Genomic DNA, 17,973 nt, shown 5'->3' with positions numbered 1-17,973 from the left:
AAATTCTAACCGTCAACTCGCGTAAAATGTTATGACGATTTATACGATTTATCATTAGTATCAAAATAACCCCCATCAAAGTGCGGTATGTTACTTAACTGTGGCTTTAATAGTTAAGACCTCATAAGTTCCGCCAAGCTTCAAAATACTTCTCTTTTAATTTGAGTTAAATACTTATACAACCAACGTTAAAGATACGCTTTGGAAGGTCTCGTATTACTTCTTCATATAATTAACTTTACGGTCTATCGCGACGCGTTGGAACTTCTTTCAAGTGGTTCGGTCAGATAATAATATCCCTATATCATGCATCATGTTCGCGCATATGTTGAGACTGATGGTCTTCGCGTCACGTCTACAGCATATCATTCCTCCGCCACGAACAGTTTAATGGTGTCCCTCTGTTAGTTGCTCACGTTGGAAGTACACGTCGACATTTACACGCGAAACACGCGAGTCTATCTACAAGCAAAAGTACGCGAACGGCAGTTCGCCGGAAGGCTCACATGGTGCGACGCGAAGTCGTTGCACGCGTATAAAGCGCGCACTCACACTTACGAGTGGGCGCTCGCGTAACCGAGCCCTCCGCACGATATCCGGGATCCTAGAAACTCGTTAGCGTATAGGTACATTGTTCTGCGCCCCTGGACTTGCAGGCGTTACCGTTTTGCGCTGGGGGTCATGGCGGCTGTACGTTGAGGTGGCATAAGATAGGGTAATTGATTGCCGCGCGCTCCTACGTAGATTAATAATAGTCACCGTTATCATCCCCACGTATATAGGGGTTTCGCCTGCCCCGTATACGTCGCGCGCTGTGATACACGATACTTGGTTGCTAGCTACTCGAGACACGTTTCTACCCCGCGACAGCCAACATTCTCGCCGCGCGGAACGGCGCGCGGCGCAACGGCGAGATTTGACGGACGCGTTTTCGTCAGGCAGAAGTTCCGCGGTAATTGCAACAGTTTCAACTAAGCTGGATGCAACTGGTGTTGCGTTTATAATTTACCACGCGCGTATGGGAATCGATGGCGCCATACGCCCGGTATGGTCTACCGCTAAGTTGCAGCTTGCAGCTAATTGATTTTCTCCGAGGACAGGTGGCTTGTGTGATAAATCGAGGCAATCACACAATTCTCGGCAGAGATAAGAAAAGGAGTGCGATGTCCTTGCTAATGTGAAACAACGCGAGGTCGAAACAGTTTTAAGCAAAACACGTCGTACGTACAAATAAATATTGCTAACTCAGTCGTCCGACTAAAACTTGTCTTTCACTACTGAAAACTTTCTTACCGTACTGACATGGCCGTAAGAGACATAAAAGCGAAACTGAATAAAATAGCAGATAAAAGATAAATATTGTACATTTAAAAAGTTGAACGATAAAATAGCAACGCGGAGAATTTTTAGAAGAAATAGATTTTGTGAATAAGTAAATAAATAAACACAATTTATTTGCTGAAAACTATTGGACTTTTACTATCGAAAATTTTCGTTGTTGAAAGTTATATTGTGCAAGGGCCATACAGAAAAATTGTAAAAAAGCCATCAATGTTCTGCAATACTGTTAATTCTAAACGTATGACCTCTTATATCGAGTTCTCTCTAACGTAGAGTTATATTGTGTTATATCGATACATTACGCCATTAGATTTTCACGGTATGCTGTATGTCATGGGCCACCTCGCGGAATTAGGAATTGCAGTCGCAGTTACACTCGCAGTTACACTCGGTATCGCGTTAATAATAATTCGCGCGCACCTAGAGGATGAACACTAATTTTCAGTCGTTAACTGCAATTAAATTTGACTCCGCGCATTCGCCCGGCAACAGCCGGCGACAGTTAACAGCCTTCGCAGGCGATACTCGCCTTTTGTCAACTAATCCCGAACCAAAACAACCTTCGTCACACAAAACACCACAGGCCGCAGTAGCGACGTCCCTCTGCAGGGAATTATTTCGACGGCAATTAACAGGAACCCAACATACAAAGGAATCCAATTATAAAATGTATACAACTGCGCGAAATTGACCTGCACCAGAGTTAAGCCATACGCGTATAAAAAACCGGTAAGCGTAAAAAAAGTGGGAGAATTTCAAATATTAAATCAAATGAAAACATTTTCTAAAATTATCAGAAAACTACAGATTATTATTGTGGTAATATCTAAAAATTATCGAGATAATGAAAATGTTTTAATATCTATTTTCTCGTATAATATGGAATAAATTAATTTTTAATAGACATAACTGTAATAATTATTTTTAACAATAATTGAATGTAATACCAGCTGTCGAATGAATTATAATTTATATATTTCTTTATACATATGAACGTTTTTAGTATGCTTCAATATTTTTTTATATGTACATCATATTGAAATTAAAATATTTAAATACAAATGCAATATAATATAAACTTTTGTTAGTACATACGTATGTATCTGACAATAAAAAAATATAATAACAGCATTATATGTAACGCAATTATGGTAAAACGCCACAAAATGTGCAAGAAAAACGCAAAGAGCAACGCCCCGAAGAGTCACAAAGCCCGCTCTTACGAGAAACCTTTCAACGGGTTCACGAATTCAGTCCATTTAACGAAATCCTGCAACGAAGTGGATTGTTACTAAATATTTCAAGGGAACCCCTCCATTATTGATCGGCCAATACTCATTTCCTACGTGTCGATCGCGGCCGCGCGTACTTACGAGGTTGGTCACGTAAGACCACTGTATGCCCACATACGTATGTACCTACTTGTGCTCTCCAGCTCGAGAGTGAAACGCAACCCCGCCTGTCCCAGCTTGCTCTATTCCCATCCTCTTCCGATCGCCTCCGTGCTTTCTCCGCGCGATCGTGAATACAAGGAGAAGATGGAGTTAATCAGAGGGACCAGATGCATGCCGAGACACGTATCTCGGTAGCGTACTCAAGAATGATTACATTAACCGTGCTACAACTGTAGATACCATCAACGTGGACGAGGCTTCGGCACAGACAAGCGCGTGCGTGCGCGCGCGCGCGCGCGCCTGGTTAGGTCCGCTAGCACTTACACGCGCATACACGAGCTCCCGCAGCCGGCCGTGCATGTGCACGATTACACATTGGACGTGCCTTCAATTTAGCGAGCGTTTCTGCAATTCGTGCATTCCGCCAGGCGGCTACTTAATTACTTACGCGCCGCGGCCGGTAATTACTTTCGCCCTCTCCGGTTACGGAGCTTCGAAATGACCCGGGGTTTCGAATGACCGCTGACGCTGCAATTAGTATACAAGCGTGTCAAAGAACTGCGGCAGTGCAATTTTTTTTTCTGTGCCTTAAATATCACGGATTTATACACTTCATCGACGGTGTTGGAATTATATATCTGATGTGAGCAAGCAATTATAAATGTAATAGTAAAAAATTGTAAATCTCTCAAATGAGATACAAGAGGTTTTTGATGCATTAATTGCACGATATAGAACAATAAAATTATATAGAGCAAGTTTAATGAAAGAGCAAGTACAAAAGATAAAAGTGTGAGTTGTTAAAAATAAAATTGTAATATCTTTCTCTATAGCCTTTAAATCTATTCTTTAATATTCTATTAAGAAAAAATTTTTTTCTTATTAAAGACTTCTCTTTTATTGGATTCTACTCTAATTAAATATAAATTTATAAAAGACTATGAAAATAATCAGTTTATTACTATAATTAACTATAAGTTCGTCATATCAAATACTGTCATCCTATTAGGGAAGCAAAATTAAAATTGCAGTTTACTAAACATGTCCGTTTAAACGGTCGCCTTGACATAATGATAAAGTGGCCTCGTTAACACCATAAGGTATTAAAAGATTAATTCGTAAGTCGATGCGGCGCATAACTGTCTCGTGTTTGCAGAAGACAGCATAAGAAGTAGCAGCAGCCCGCAGCTTTATTAATGATCGGCAACAACAACGTGCTGGCGACTGTATGGAGCTCCGCGGCGCGTCGCGTCGCGGTATTAGAACGCTCGAAAGTTTGCCTTTCCACGGCATCCCACGCTACATTAATTTTGTATGGTGGCTAATTATTACAGAGACCCACGTTGCTTTTGTTACCTCGGTATTCGCGTCACCGAAAAAGATGCAATGTTATATTGCGCGGTATGAATTTCTCGTTGCCCGGCGATCTTTGGTCGTCGACAAGACGACAACTATTCTGGGTTATAATTCTGTTTGGCCAACATGAATAAAACATACTGGATTTTATTACGATTCATAATATTCCGCGTAATTATTCCACATTGTATCGTTGATATAATTGAAAAATAACTGCACTGTTGGAAAATTTGTGTACTTTTGTGAAAAAATCTGCTGGTTAAAATTTTTGTGTTAAATAATCAACACATACATGTGTAGATTTAACATATGTCTGTTATGTTAATTGAACTTAACAAATATAAAATGTAAAATTATTAAAATAATTAAAAAAATATGTTAAAGTAACACAATTTGAACGTATTTATTAAATGTGTTAAAATTTACAGAAAAAGAGTGTTGATTTGACTCTTTAACAGAAATGGGAATAAAAATTTACAGAAAAAAAGTGTTGATTTTACTCTTTAACACAAATGGGAGTAAAAATCTACAGAAAAGGAGTGTTGATTTTACTCTATAACAGAAATGGAGATGACGTAGTCTCGACAAGTTTCGACAAGTCTCGACGTCGCTCATTGCCGCGCGGCAAGCGTTTCCGCGTCCCATGTGCAGAAGGCAATGGACAAGAAACGTCGCTGATCGTGGTGGTGCCCGCGCCGTGATTGACTATCTAGTCTGGGTAGCTATGGGTTGAGTTATCGTTGGCGCGAAAAGTGCCGAGTGCGAGTAAAGGAAAATCGGGAAGTTGTATGTGGACTGTGGTAACGCTAACGCACGGCATCGGCATGAAGTCCTATCGGTACCGATTGCGTGACGAAATTCTTCCGAGGGTCAGGATCAACAGCGAGCCTTCGTATTCTTGTTCTGTTCACTTGGATGTCAAGAGTAATTTGCACAAAAACTTGACGTAGGAACTCAGAAGAATCACAAGATCCGCCGTCGAGTGTCTCCTCCGTTACGACGTATTTTATATGTTCATCTTTATCTGAGGGTTTGCCTACTTTTAGTAAAATTTTGTTTATTTTTTTCGTAGAATCCGAAGCTATTATGCTGTATGTGAGTGCTGTATGTGAGTGTATTAAGCTTATATGCTGTATGTGAATGCTGGAACACTTTACAAATATCATCCTCGTGTTTAGGATATATTGTAAAAAGTACGTCTATTTTATTTATAGTAAAATAAATTGATTTGTCGTATACCAAAAGTTGGGAGATCTATACGAATCCTTAGAAAAAGATTTAGTCATTATAACTAACCACTTTTTGTAACTCTTTAAACAGTTTATATTTACATATTTAAAATAATGTAACAATTTATATAATAATTGCAAAACATATAAAATATAAAAAAATGTTATTTTTACATTCTAGAAATGTTAATTTTTTATTAATATACATATAGGGTACAACACTTTATATGTATATTAATAAAAAAATTAACATTTCTAGAATGTAAAAATAACATTTTCTTATATTTACATTTAACAAAAATAAAATGTTACGTTAACATAAATCTTTTGTTAAAAAATAAACTTTTAACAAATAAACAGTGTAACTTTTATACATTATACTAATCAAAAGTCCGAGTTGTTACATTTGTAAAATGTAAAAAGAACATTTTTTATATGTTAATTTCAACATAAAAATTATGTTATTTGTACACACAATTAACTTCAAATTACGGTCAAAATTACATTTTTTTCTGTTAAAATATTAACATAGTATCAATGTTACCATTTAACACATCCATATTATGTTAACACAAAAATTTGAGTGGACCGTTTTGGACATGTGATTTGTGTTATATTTAACACAAATTTTCCAACTGTGTGATATTAATACGCATACGTGCAGGTTGGCCCGATAAATCGAAAAGTTAAACTTTCTAGCCATATTATTATTACTATGAATGAATTTACGTAAACGTATGTACATAAATGTATCGTGTAAAAGATTTTATTAGATTTTAATTTATTAGATTTTGAATTTTGAAATATAAGGGAGATTTTGTATGATGAATAATAAGTAACAACAATCGCGAATGAAATTGGGATAGCTGGAGTTAATTGTACACAGGGTTATACTTACGTACTGTATAAAATACTATGGCAAAGCAAGCCCTCGGAATGACACGAAGTAATTTCCGCCCCAAAATCTCACATGCATTTCTGCGTAACTACCGGAGCTGCGTACTTAAATTTAATTATAATTCGCAGCGCCGCGACACGGCGTCATCTGCATCCCTGCATCCCCCATCCTTCTCACGTTCTCATCTAGCTTTAACGGCTTCCGGAATTTTGGGTTATTCAGCATTTGTTAACCCACACGGCAGAAAACTGTCGATTCCGCAAACTGTCATTTTCTGGCGGGACAATCGGGCAAAGTGTGGAATCGTCCGAGAAAAGCAATACGAACAAATTATATTTCCTTCGTTTTGTCACCGCTATACCTTTTCTACTTTTGTCCAAAATTTTCAACATAAAATGAGGTCTGCTTGCAAAGAGAAAAATTTTTGTGGTGCACATTCGCGACCGGTATACACATCACACATTCATGGATTAAAAAATATCGCGTTAGCGCGCGACATGTTCCACTCGATATAGCCAACGAACTTAATTAAAGAGGTCAGCGATCGGTGTAACGTTTTGTAGTCAATCCGCGCACTTTTTGTAAGCGAACATGAGTCTACGCAATCCCCTCTATTTGCACATGGCGAATCGTTTTTGTTTTCGGCGATGTGGATTTTCCAGTGATTTTCCACGATTTTCCACGTTGAGCAAATACGGGGATTTCAACTTAATGCACAACCACGGTCGGGGCTTCCAATGCTGGGCTTTCATTTCGCCTCGTCGTTGCACTAGTTCCATTTTAGCCTGTCGACTATCCAGTCAACAGTCAACACGAATCACAATAGCTGAGAAGAAAACGAGGAGAAAGAAGAAAGACGAGAAGGAGAGAGAGAGAGACGACAATAAATCGTCTCGACATTTGAACTTTGGGTTTTTTCGATCTTCTGACTTTCTACATTCGCCGAGAAATACTGAAAAACTCTGCGGAGACAGAGAAAATGAAAGTTTCTAAATCTCACGCGGAAAAGAGACGTTTTCATATTAAGAAGATAAAAGAACTACTATAAGTGATTCAATGAATATTTTTTCGCGCGTAACGACGAATTGCGTTATAGGTATATCTAATATATTAACTCGTACGTGTTTCAACTTGCATCACGTCACGTCACGTCACGTGCTTCAACATGAACTGTTTTTATTTAATAAAGATATTCGTTCTTCAGAAGTATTAATCTTCCTTCATGCTACAATTCTGCGTAATGTAAAACGTAACGCTGTATGCTCAATTATTCGTTATCACGGGGAACACAGCACGCTTCTTATCATAGAGTCCCGTGTTTATCATCTGAACCAACTCGGATAGCGATTCCTCGGGGGAGCCAAGAGAGTTTCAAGAAGATTGCTTAGCCGGACGACCGAGGTAGAGCAGTCGCGAAAGTTCGAACTAGACTTCGCACTCCGATACCGATTGCTCGGAACGTATTTTCTTAAGAAGTTTCTCCCGAGCACTCGCCCCGAAATCTGTATCCTCTGGAGGCAGCACGAACTGTCGCTCGACTGCACATAGGTGTACTAACTTTCCACTCCTAAAAAATGTATTTCATTGTAACTAAATTATTTCATGATGACTTGTGCAACTTCATCGTATGTCGATAGTTGGGAAGCGTTAGCACTATAACCGAAAAATTAAGAGATCGTCAGTGTATTTTGATTCTTAAACGTCAAATGTACATATTATCTATAAAAATCATGCATATGTACTCTATGTACAGAAGAAATTAATTTGATGTAGATTTGTTTAATTTTTATGAAATAATTCTTTTAAATATATTCCCGAACAAAGATCAAGCTTATATATTTTCATAAAATACTTGTTACTTTGACACATGTTCTTTTTAGTCACAGAAATTGCCAATCAGATAAACAAAAATACACGATGGATGTGAGAAACGAATAAGAACATTCTGCAGGTAGCTTAGACTCCCATGCTACACGCTTTTCTTCAAGGAATACCGTATACAACTGAGATAAGGAAAAGGCTTCTACTTATTCGAGTTATATTTGACGTTCGACACGAAACCCTCGATACCGGAATGTTTGGCAAATAAATTCGACAGAAACCTTATTGGCCCTTTACCAACAGCCCTCTCACTGCAAAATTTTGTTTCTGTCTGGCGTTTTACTCTCTTTGGGGTATTGACTCTCTCAATGTACAAGAAACACGTCCGTGCCGCAATTTTCGTATTTACTGACAAGCGCTACTGCCCAAATTCACGATTCCGCGTAGTGAATAAAATATTTTGAAATTCACGATGTTTATCCTCTTTAATTAATTCAAAAGTTTATCTCCATTTTTCATTGTATGATACATATATTTATGCTCATACACGGCATGGTATTTGGTATAATATTTCTCAATGCGCCTTGAAAATACAATATAAAATATTTTTACACCATATTTATATATGTATTAGAAATAATATTTTTATATTATAATGTAATAATATTATTTACACTGTTGGAAAATTTGTGTTAAATATAACATAAATCGCATGTCCCAAACGGTCCACTCAAATTTTTGTGTTAATTTGACATAATATGGATGTGTTAAATGGTAACACCGATACTACGTTAAAATATTTCAACAGAAAGGAAATGTAATTCTGATCGTTATTTAAGGTTAATTATGTGTACAATTAACATAACTTTTATGTTGAAGTTAAGATTGTAAGATAAAATCAACACTCTTTTTCTGTAAATTTTTATTCCTACTTCTGTTATAGAGTAAAATCAACGCCCTTTTTCTGTAAATTTTAACATATTTAATTAATAAATACGTTCAAATTGTGTTACTTTAATATATTCTTTAAATTATTTTAATAATTTTACATTTTAAATTTGTTAAGTTCAATTAACATAGCAGGCATATGTTAAATCTACACATGTATATGTTGATTATTTTACACAAAAATTTTAACAAGGACCTTTTTTAACAAACCTACAAAAATTTTCCAACAGTGTAGCTTTAATATTCAATTCCTACAGTGCTTTCCACACTAGAACTGTGTGTTTGTTTAACAAAATTAAATAGACCAGTGATATTGTAAGTTAATTCAAGCGAAAAGTTCTGTAATTAAATTGTAATTAAATCTCATTCACTGTACAGCAATTCTGATTTTTCTTTCTGTACGTTAGTTTTCTAGCGTTTATTAACTTATTTAGCCAAATGCGAGTGTTATATCTGTGATATTGTATCGAGCCAACAAATATAAATCATGCAAAGCGTAGAGCTGATTTTAATTAGACAATAAAGAGGTGTAATTGTAACCGCGTTATATCGGCCGCTTGATTACATTCACTTTCCGGCACAGGGTGTGCCAGTAAATTCGCACGGATATTAATTTTTGAGTCCAGCGCGTTGAGCATTATCACTGATAATATCGAATTGGAATCATTTCCATACCCAGGGTGCCATTATCTATAGATTTTCGGACAACAACGAGCTACAACATCACGTATTGTCAATATTTGCCGCTTATTTACATGAGCTACACTAATACACGTTGCAACTTTCCTGTAATCGTTACAATACATATTCGGATCGCGATATTACTTATTTTCTTCCATCGACTGATTATTAACATCACTAATCAATGGCAACATCGCCTGTTAATTCATGCATACGCTATTCCTTCCGATGCACTAATTGCATTAGTTATCATATAAATTTATCCGATACAGTTGCCTAGCTCGGAAACTAACGCATGCAAAAGCGAAGTTAATCGTTTCAGGCTTTCCATACGCTACAAATTAAATGGCTAAATAGTTTACATATGTCAATTCTATACCGTTATTGCATTATTATTACAGATGTACTAAATTCGTATAATCGTCGATTAAGTATTTTAAAAATTTATTTTTACGCTTTTTATTTTTTAGTGCTAATGTTCTCAGCTTCCTATAATGTATTCGACATGTTTATCTAGCAACAAAGTACACGTATTTAATCTTTATACATAAATGTTTCTCAAGTTTTTATTACCATCGATGTCGGAGCGAGCGAGAGAGAGAGAGAGAGAGAGAGAGAGAGAGAGAGAGAGAGAGAGAGAGAGAGAGAGAGAGAGAGAGAGAGAGAGAGAGAGAGAGAGAGAGAGAGAGACGAGCACAATAAAAAAAAGCTAGATTAATATTAAGTTTTTAAAAAGAAATAGTGACATAAATGCATTTCGACTACGTGTGCATTAACGTAGAAGTTGACTGGACGTACACTTGCGTGGTTACGCTCGCATGTAGGTCCTAGCAAGCAACAGAATAGCTGCCTTAATGGATGCTGACGCTATTTCGAGGTTAGATTACGGTGGTAGAGTGCCGAGAGACATCGAGCGAGATGCTGGCGTCACTTCCCAAGGGCGTGATCGGAAATTATCATTCAATAATGATAGCGAATTGCCGCTCTTCACGAAACTACATGATATAGCAGTTTAATCACGAGAGCGTGTATATGTACCTATTCGCATGGCCCGAGGAAATCGTATTAAAAATTGATCATATATATTATGTTATATTGTTTAGCGAACAATTCCTGCCAGAATTCTGTTTTATGCATAAATGTGTACACGCGCTATGCTAATGGCGACACGAAATTAAAACTAAACAATTAATTTAATCCAGCAGCATTTTTTCGACATAGCGAATTTTGTAAAAACGCAGGCTCGTACGGTAGATGGTAAATGGATATTCTAACTGAAAATATACGAGAAAATCAGTGCCTTGTGTAAAAATCTCGAGTCTCTAAAATGACACGGTGTCCGATTACGAACGATATCTCTTAAGGATACGATAATAGCTCTGGATTTTACAACGCTGCCCCTGTTTTGCTTATGTGCGCTATAAAGTGACTGGTTGGTTTCCATGTATTTCACTCGTATGTGATGACGGCTTAGTAGTGGCTTATATGGGGCGAGTGGCAGCTTTTGCGAGTGGCAGCCGAGAGACCAGAGAGTAAGACTCGGATCCTCCAGGCAGGGCTTTTAACGTAGTGTCGACGGACGCGTCATCGAAGCACTCGATTAAGGATTTGCCGTATATATAGGGATATAGCTCGCACGGCCAGATATTACCGGTGCTATAAGCCGCCGCGCTTAATACATCTTACTGCCGGGACCGGCTCCGTGTGTGACGCGCGCACCAGCGCGCGGCTCTCGTATGTAGAATACGTGTACCATATGTACCCGGCGTATCGTAAAATGAGATGTCGCGCTGGCTTTTATGGCGCCTGAATCAAGATTAGATTTACTTTGCTCCGACGTAGGACGTTTTCACTGAGAGAGGCGGAACCTCGTTGAACCTATTTCGCTGTGACGTCGGGGAATCGCGACGGGTTTCCGCTCGGATGCCGCCGACCGTGGAAAAACTACGGCTCATACAGTAGAAATACAACGAGGGCCGAGTCGTGGTACGCAAAAACAAACTCCAATCATACCGCAATTCCGCGAAAATAACACTCGGGGTTGGTTTTAAACGGTACGCGGATACTTACTGTTGCGATTTTCGCGAAGTCGATAAGTCTCGTAGAGATGTAAATTTACGATTGCCCGATACGCCACGGTAACGATTGATCGTAAATACAAGCGTGTTACGAGCTATTGATAAAGCATCGGAACGGAGTAACATCTTTGCGTATTTCAACCGGATGATGGCGGACGCGAATGGTGCTGGAAGACGTAAAATAGAGTCGTTTGCCATAGGCTTTAACGATTTTAGGATATTTATTTCAATCCCGGTGCCATTAAGGGAACCATTACGCGACCGAGTAGACTACGAAACGCCCCGCGTCCATTTGTGCACGTGTATCGTCATTCTTTATTTCGTATAAAATTTGTAAAAGCTCCCGGGCACACCGAAAACGCCGGGACTTATACCATGCCTTTAAACCCGCACAACCGTGAAGTATCGTGTAGTTTCGAATTATCGATCACGAAAGGGACGACTTGAATTTATTTACGGTGTGCCTCGGAGAAACCGGCACGGCGCGGCGGCGCGGCGCGCACGCGGAACGACGCGAGTCCGGGTTCAGATACGATGTTTTTGCAAAAAACTCTCAGGGCCAAAAAGTAATTTGCAGCGCGCATACCGCGTCTTTCACTTTAAAAGCATTTTTAATATACCGTGCACAAGGTCTTAAAAAAAGAGAGAGAGAGAAAGGATGCCTCCTTTTCGCAAAACTAAATTCTGCTTCGTATATTAAATGAACATATCACTGCAGTACAAGAAAATATTTCGCTTACGAAATTGTGCAAAATACATTCTTGTTCATGAGAGATGATCCCTTTTTTCTTGTTTCTCCGCTTCTCGTTTTACGTATCTCGCTAGAATCTAAGCTAATTCCACGACGTTAAGCGACTCGAAGTTTGTATCTTTCCCGCGGGAGTCTTCACTTTAGCGCAGTTTCCAGCAACAACTCCCGAAGACCCCAAAACGGCAGACTTTACGTTTCTGCTAAAACACGTACATTTCATTACAAAATCCATCCGGCGAGCCGAAAAACACACGAGCGCTCGGCTATTCCGCGCGAGAGAGAGAGAGAGATGTACACACACCGATTTCCCCCCGATGCGCGATGTCTCGACGAAAGGTCCACAATTCCATGAAATTACAAAGTCCTGTAACTCGCGTGTCGTTCTGTAAACACAATTACCGCGGAACGAAAATCAACGGCCCGCGAGAGCGGAAGAGAGCGCGAGGGAGAGAAAGAGAAGGGATGAAAGAGAAACGTAGAAACGAGCGAACCGTGCCGCGGTAAGTGGCGCGATTATAATTTCCAAGGAAGGGGGAGGAAAGAGTGAAGACGTCCCTTCGCGAGCAGTCTGCTCTTCTCTCTGGACTCCTCTGGGCTCTTTCCAACCTGCCTCCCCCACCTCCCACACTAAAGGCGCAGACTCGGCAAGTGCTTGGAGACGCGAGCATCCGCAGGAAGTCATTAAAATTTTCATTGTCGCGTTTGCCTGAAAATTTCTGGACCAAATAAACACACAGATTTATTATTTTATCTCGCCGACTTCCGAGGCTCGCGACCGCGTGGCTAGCTTGCCGCGCCACCGGCGAACACTGCCAATCGCATTGCGAGATAATACTTCTCGTAATTTCACGCCTTGTTACTTGCTCAAAAGGGAAACGGCAACAGCAGCGTCGGCAGCGACAGCATTCTCCCCGATATTTTCATAATATTACCGACGCAATCGCAGCGCGATTGGACAAAAATGATAGCAGTGTTTAACAATACAGCAACATTTCCCGACTCCGCTTTTGTCATGCCTGCACGTGAGTTTCTTAAATTTTAAAGTCCCCGCAAAATACAACCGTTCTGCAATTCCTTGAATTCCGATTCTCTCTCTCTTTCTCCTTATCCCTCTTCTTTCGAACCAACTTCGATGTGCCGAGCTTTCCTTTCTCATCGCTCCTCTTTCCTCTTTCTTAACGTAGTAAGTATATGTATTCGTCGGGGTGGAAAACTTTGCTATCTTGCCGGCGATACAAAACGCGATCCCAAGCACCTCTTCCCTCATACGACCTCATCCGCTCGGCGTCTTACTCCACCCGCGCATCGCCACCTTTTTATCATCCGGACCTACTTCTGTCGTCCCCTCATTCCTCCGACCTCATCTCGATTTCCTACGCGGTTTCGCCGCGAATCCAAAACAGCTCTCGGTGTCTGCAACCGCGTAATAGTCAGCTCCTCGCCAGGCGTATAGCATGGCCTACTTGGGAATTTATACGAAGAAACTATGCATATGAATTCGTATTAGATGAAGTTTTGGGTTGCCGTCTTTCGCGAAAATTTCTTTACGGCTGCTTGGAATTGTTGTGACGCCAATAATATAATTATACGAATCGGAAATTCTCACGCGCTTATAAGCATAGTTGTCGAAAAATATAAAGATAAAAGAACTATAACTATCGTATAAATAATATAATAGTGAAATTAGAAGATTACTCTTGCATAGAGATCAGTGTCAGGCACTATATGCACATATTTGCAAATACATAATGTCGTGTTTGCACTCTAAACTGTTATATTGTAATATTATATCTTTTTAAATAATAAAACGTTCTTGCCGTGGTTATTTTATAACATTTACGTAACCGTTCCTTGCGCTATGCTATGTATAACATAAAATTAATGACGTACATCATTATTATATTTACCAAGCAGAATAATATTTCATTAATTCAAATGTGCACACTGGCCGCTTTTTAGTTCTATTTTTTAAAATACCTGCCAATTTACTGTCTAGACCTGCCAAATGCCCGATGCTCAAAGCTCAGTTTGCTGTCCGCAAGTTATTTTATTTTCCGAATACAATTTCAAATTGTAGTAAAGTTGTCCTTTACCGCGTATGCGACCCCAGGCGAAGCACGCGTCATATATCGCCATAAAGAGCGCGTCGGATACATATTTCCTGCGGCACTCGTATTTTATTCCGCGACGTGCATTACCGCTCTTTAAATATCACGGCACAATTTCATGCCCGACAAGCGTCCTAACGATGCCCAGTTACGCTTCAATGCACGCGCTTCCAACTCGAAACGCCGTAGAAATTCTCATGCAAAAGCGCGAGACCCAAGAATAGACGCTTACCGGACTCTCCGGAGATTTTTTTCAATCCGCTCGCACCCCCCCTCTCCCGGATAGAACATGGACAATACTTCCCATTCGTGTTCATTCACACGCTACCTATCGTTCTCCTCCTACAAGCAGGATCCAGAAATAAGGATAAATTTTACTCTCCCCCCCCCCTTCTCCCCTATCGTCGTTCTCTCAACCTCGCCATCATCTCGCTCACCCATCCCTCGGAACGGCAATGTACCGAGAGCAATGAAAATGATTAACCGCCACCCTGAATCCCGGCAAAGCCTCTCTAATCCGGCACCAAAGGCAAAATCAGAGACACCGGCGGTGCTGTAACTCGCGAGTTAACTCGCCACCGTGTGCACGAAACACGGAGGCGGCTGAAACGCGCTCGCTTATTACTGGCGTCTCTCGGAAATAATCAACATCTTTTTACAAATCTCTACTGCCTTTCGAGAGATGAAAATTTTTATATAATATGTATAAACAAAAAAAAACAAGTAATATGTTCTACACATGTACGTCACTCCGTGTATACCGTAATAATAAAACTTTAAATAATATATGATGAGCAATCGATGTTGTACAATAATAACACAATAACACAAGTTAAATATTAACGTATAATTATCTTCGTTAAAATACATATAAAATCTTTTAGAATCTCACAGGTTTTTTTATTATAACTAATTTTTATTTTGTCGATACTGTATTAAATAAAGATTACGAAAAATATTTTATAAAATATTAGGACTTTGCTGTATTCCACGAGAAAAATAGCCGATGAAGAACGAAGAGGGAAGTTGGAGAAGATTATCTGAGATACCGTCATACCAGTTAAAAGTTTTCATTTATCATTTTTCTGGCGTCTATGTCTATGTGATAATTCGATTGCAGAAGTACTCCCTACGTCGTCTGTAGACGACGCAGCAGCGACAGACGGCCGTTGAGAGTTTCGGCTTCCCTCTTCAACCCCAACCACGTCGCCCGACGCCTCATCCTTCGCGTTCTCGAGATGGCAGCATACCGAGGGCAATGAAAATGATTAAGCGCCGCCGTGAATCCTAGCGAAGCCGCACTAATCCGCCGCTAAAGGCAAAACCGGAGTCAACTTTGGTGCTGTAACTCGCGAGTTAACCTCCCATTACATACGGGGAAAACGCAAAACGCGAGACGCGAAACAGCCCGCACGCATCAGCCGCGGCAATGGGAGCGTGCGAGCATGCGGAATGGTCCTGCTTCATCCGTCTCCATACAAGCTGCTATAACGCTATCTAATTTTCTCTATTTCAACCACTTGATCTTGAATGCCACGGTATCATTCTTGTTTAACGTACTTTTGGGTACTCTTTCCGAGCCAGAAATATAGCGCATCTGGGAATCATGGTCGCGCGCGCCGGAATTTGTGGAAACAATATGTAAAACCTGCACGCCACCGCGACTGAATTTGTGGTAACGGTATGCAAAGCTCCGACGGTCCCACAGCTTCAAGATGCCCGCGTGCGCGACTTTCCGAAACGGCGTCGCGTAAAAGTGTAATGTCAATTTCCGGACGGAGAATATACATAGTTGCGCCTGATATATATTTCAGAGCGCTCGATCGAAAAGTTGCGAATGACATTTACGACATGTTATTATATATATCGCAAGCGATACGAGGGGACGAGGTATATAGCCGAAGCCGGTGTGACGGTCGCAAATAAAGCTGTCTCGGATGATTCAGGGAGCATCTCAGTCTCGGGTTTACTACTCTGAAGGAGAGAAGAGGTTCTTAAAAATATTAACCGCTCCGAAAAGCGCGGGGGCTCCCCCCCCTTCCCTTTCTCTCTTTCTCGTTCTCCCTCCCTCTCTCTCTCGCATCGCGCCTTTTTGGTGCCACGTAACAAACTGTTTCTACAGCCCCGTTATCATCTTTCCGGTTGAGGACAGTCACGGGGAGAGCGCGAGAGAAGAAGTGAGAAAGACGATCCGAACGCGATGAGGAAGGAGAGACGGCACGGGATAGAAGGAGAGACGAAGCCCAGGAACAAGAACAGGATTAATGGGCCGTCGTATCACGCACGGTGGGCGATAAAATATCGTAGGAAATATCCTCTGGCCGTGTAGAGAGTCTTGGCCATCCGTGGAATTTACTCCCCGCGCGATATCTACTATCTTAGATAATCTCCGCCATTAAAGGCCACCGGCCGGATACTGCTCACTCTCTATCTCGTTCGCAGCTTTACGATAAAAGCTTATGCGCTACGCCAAATTCCGCCGTTATTACAAGAATGCTCATTCTGCCCGCGAGAGAGGCACTTACAGTAAATACCGTTCGCTCGGTTGAAACAATGTGGCGATACACGTTATGATATTAATATCGTCTCACGTAAGCTCATGTCGTTGTTTCGTTGTAAAATTGTATATCAAGTTTTTTAAAGCGTTCTCTGTGCTGTATATCATTCATAACATTTTGTAATAATGTTATACTTCGAATACGTGATAAACACAAAATAAATGTAAGTTATCGGATCAATTTCTACTTTACGGTACGTTTTACAATCATAATGCGATTGAATGAACAATAATGATGTAACGTTAGAATTTATTCAAAATACGATGCTGTGAAAAGCTTCCTATCATCGCTGCATGTTATTAGCCGCCGCTAGGAACGTCATCGCGCCAATACCTTTGGAAGTTATCCCTTAGACGTCGCATTTCTCTTCGGCTTTATCCATCAGACGTCGAATATCCCGCAACGTTCGAGATCGAAAACCCGAAATCGTGTGTACTCGATAAATATTTGCGGATCCTAACGGCGTACGCGTGTGGACGTTAAGCCTGCGTGACGGCTCGATCTCGTGTTTCAAAGCCTTCCATGGGAGAGCGTGTATCGCGAGCCACTTTGGACGTCCTGACGTATGGCCTGTAAATACGAATATCGCGCGCGGAACAGTAATGTGGTCCGCAAGGGCTTTCGCTCTAGGGAGGGTAGGTAGCGGCACCCCTGTCATGTTCCCGAGCCGCAGTGGTCTGCCAAGTGGGATTTTGGTCGTTCTGCTGACCCGCCGGGTAACTCGTAACAGAGTCACCAAAGCGGGAAAATTACGAGTGAAACGCCAGCTTTTAGGATGTTCTTCTTCAACATGAAGCACGCCGCCTCTCA

The sequence above is a fragment of the Temnothorax nylanderi genome, unplaced genomic scaffold (assembly GCF_030848795.1).
Source record: "Temnothorax nylanderi isolate EJ_2023f unplaced genomic scaffold, tnyl_v1.0 TNYL_tig0210_pilon, whole genome shotgun sequence".
Classification (NCBI taxonomy): domain Eukaryota; kingdom Metazoa; phylum Arthropoda; class Insecta; order Hymenoptera; family Formicidae; genus Temnothorax; species Temnothorax nylanderi.
Note: the sequence above shows the minus strand (reverse complement) of the source record.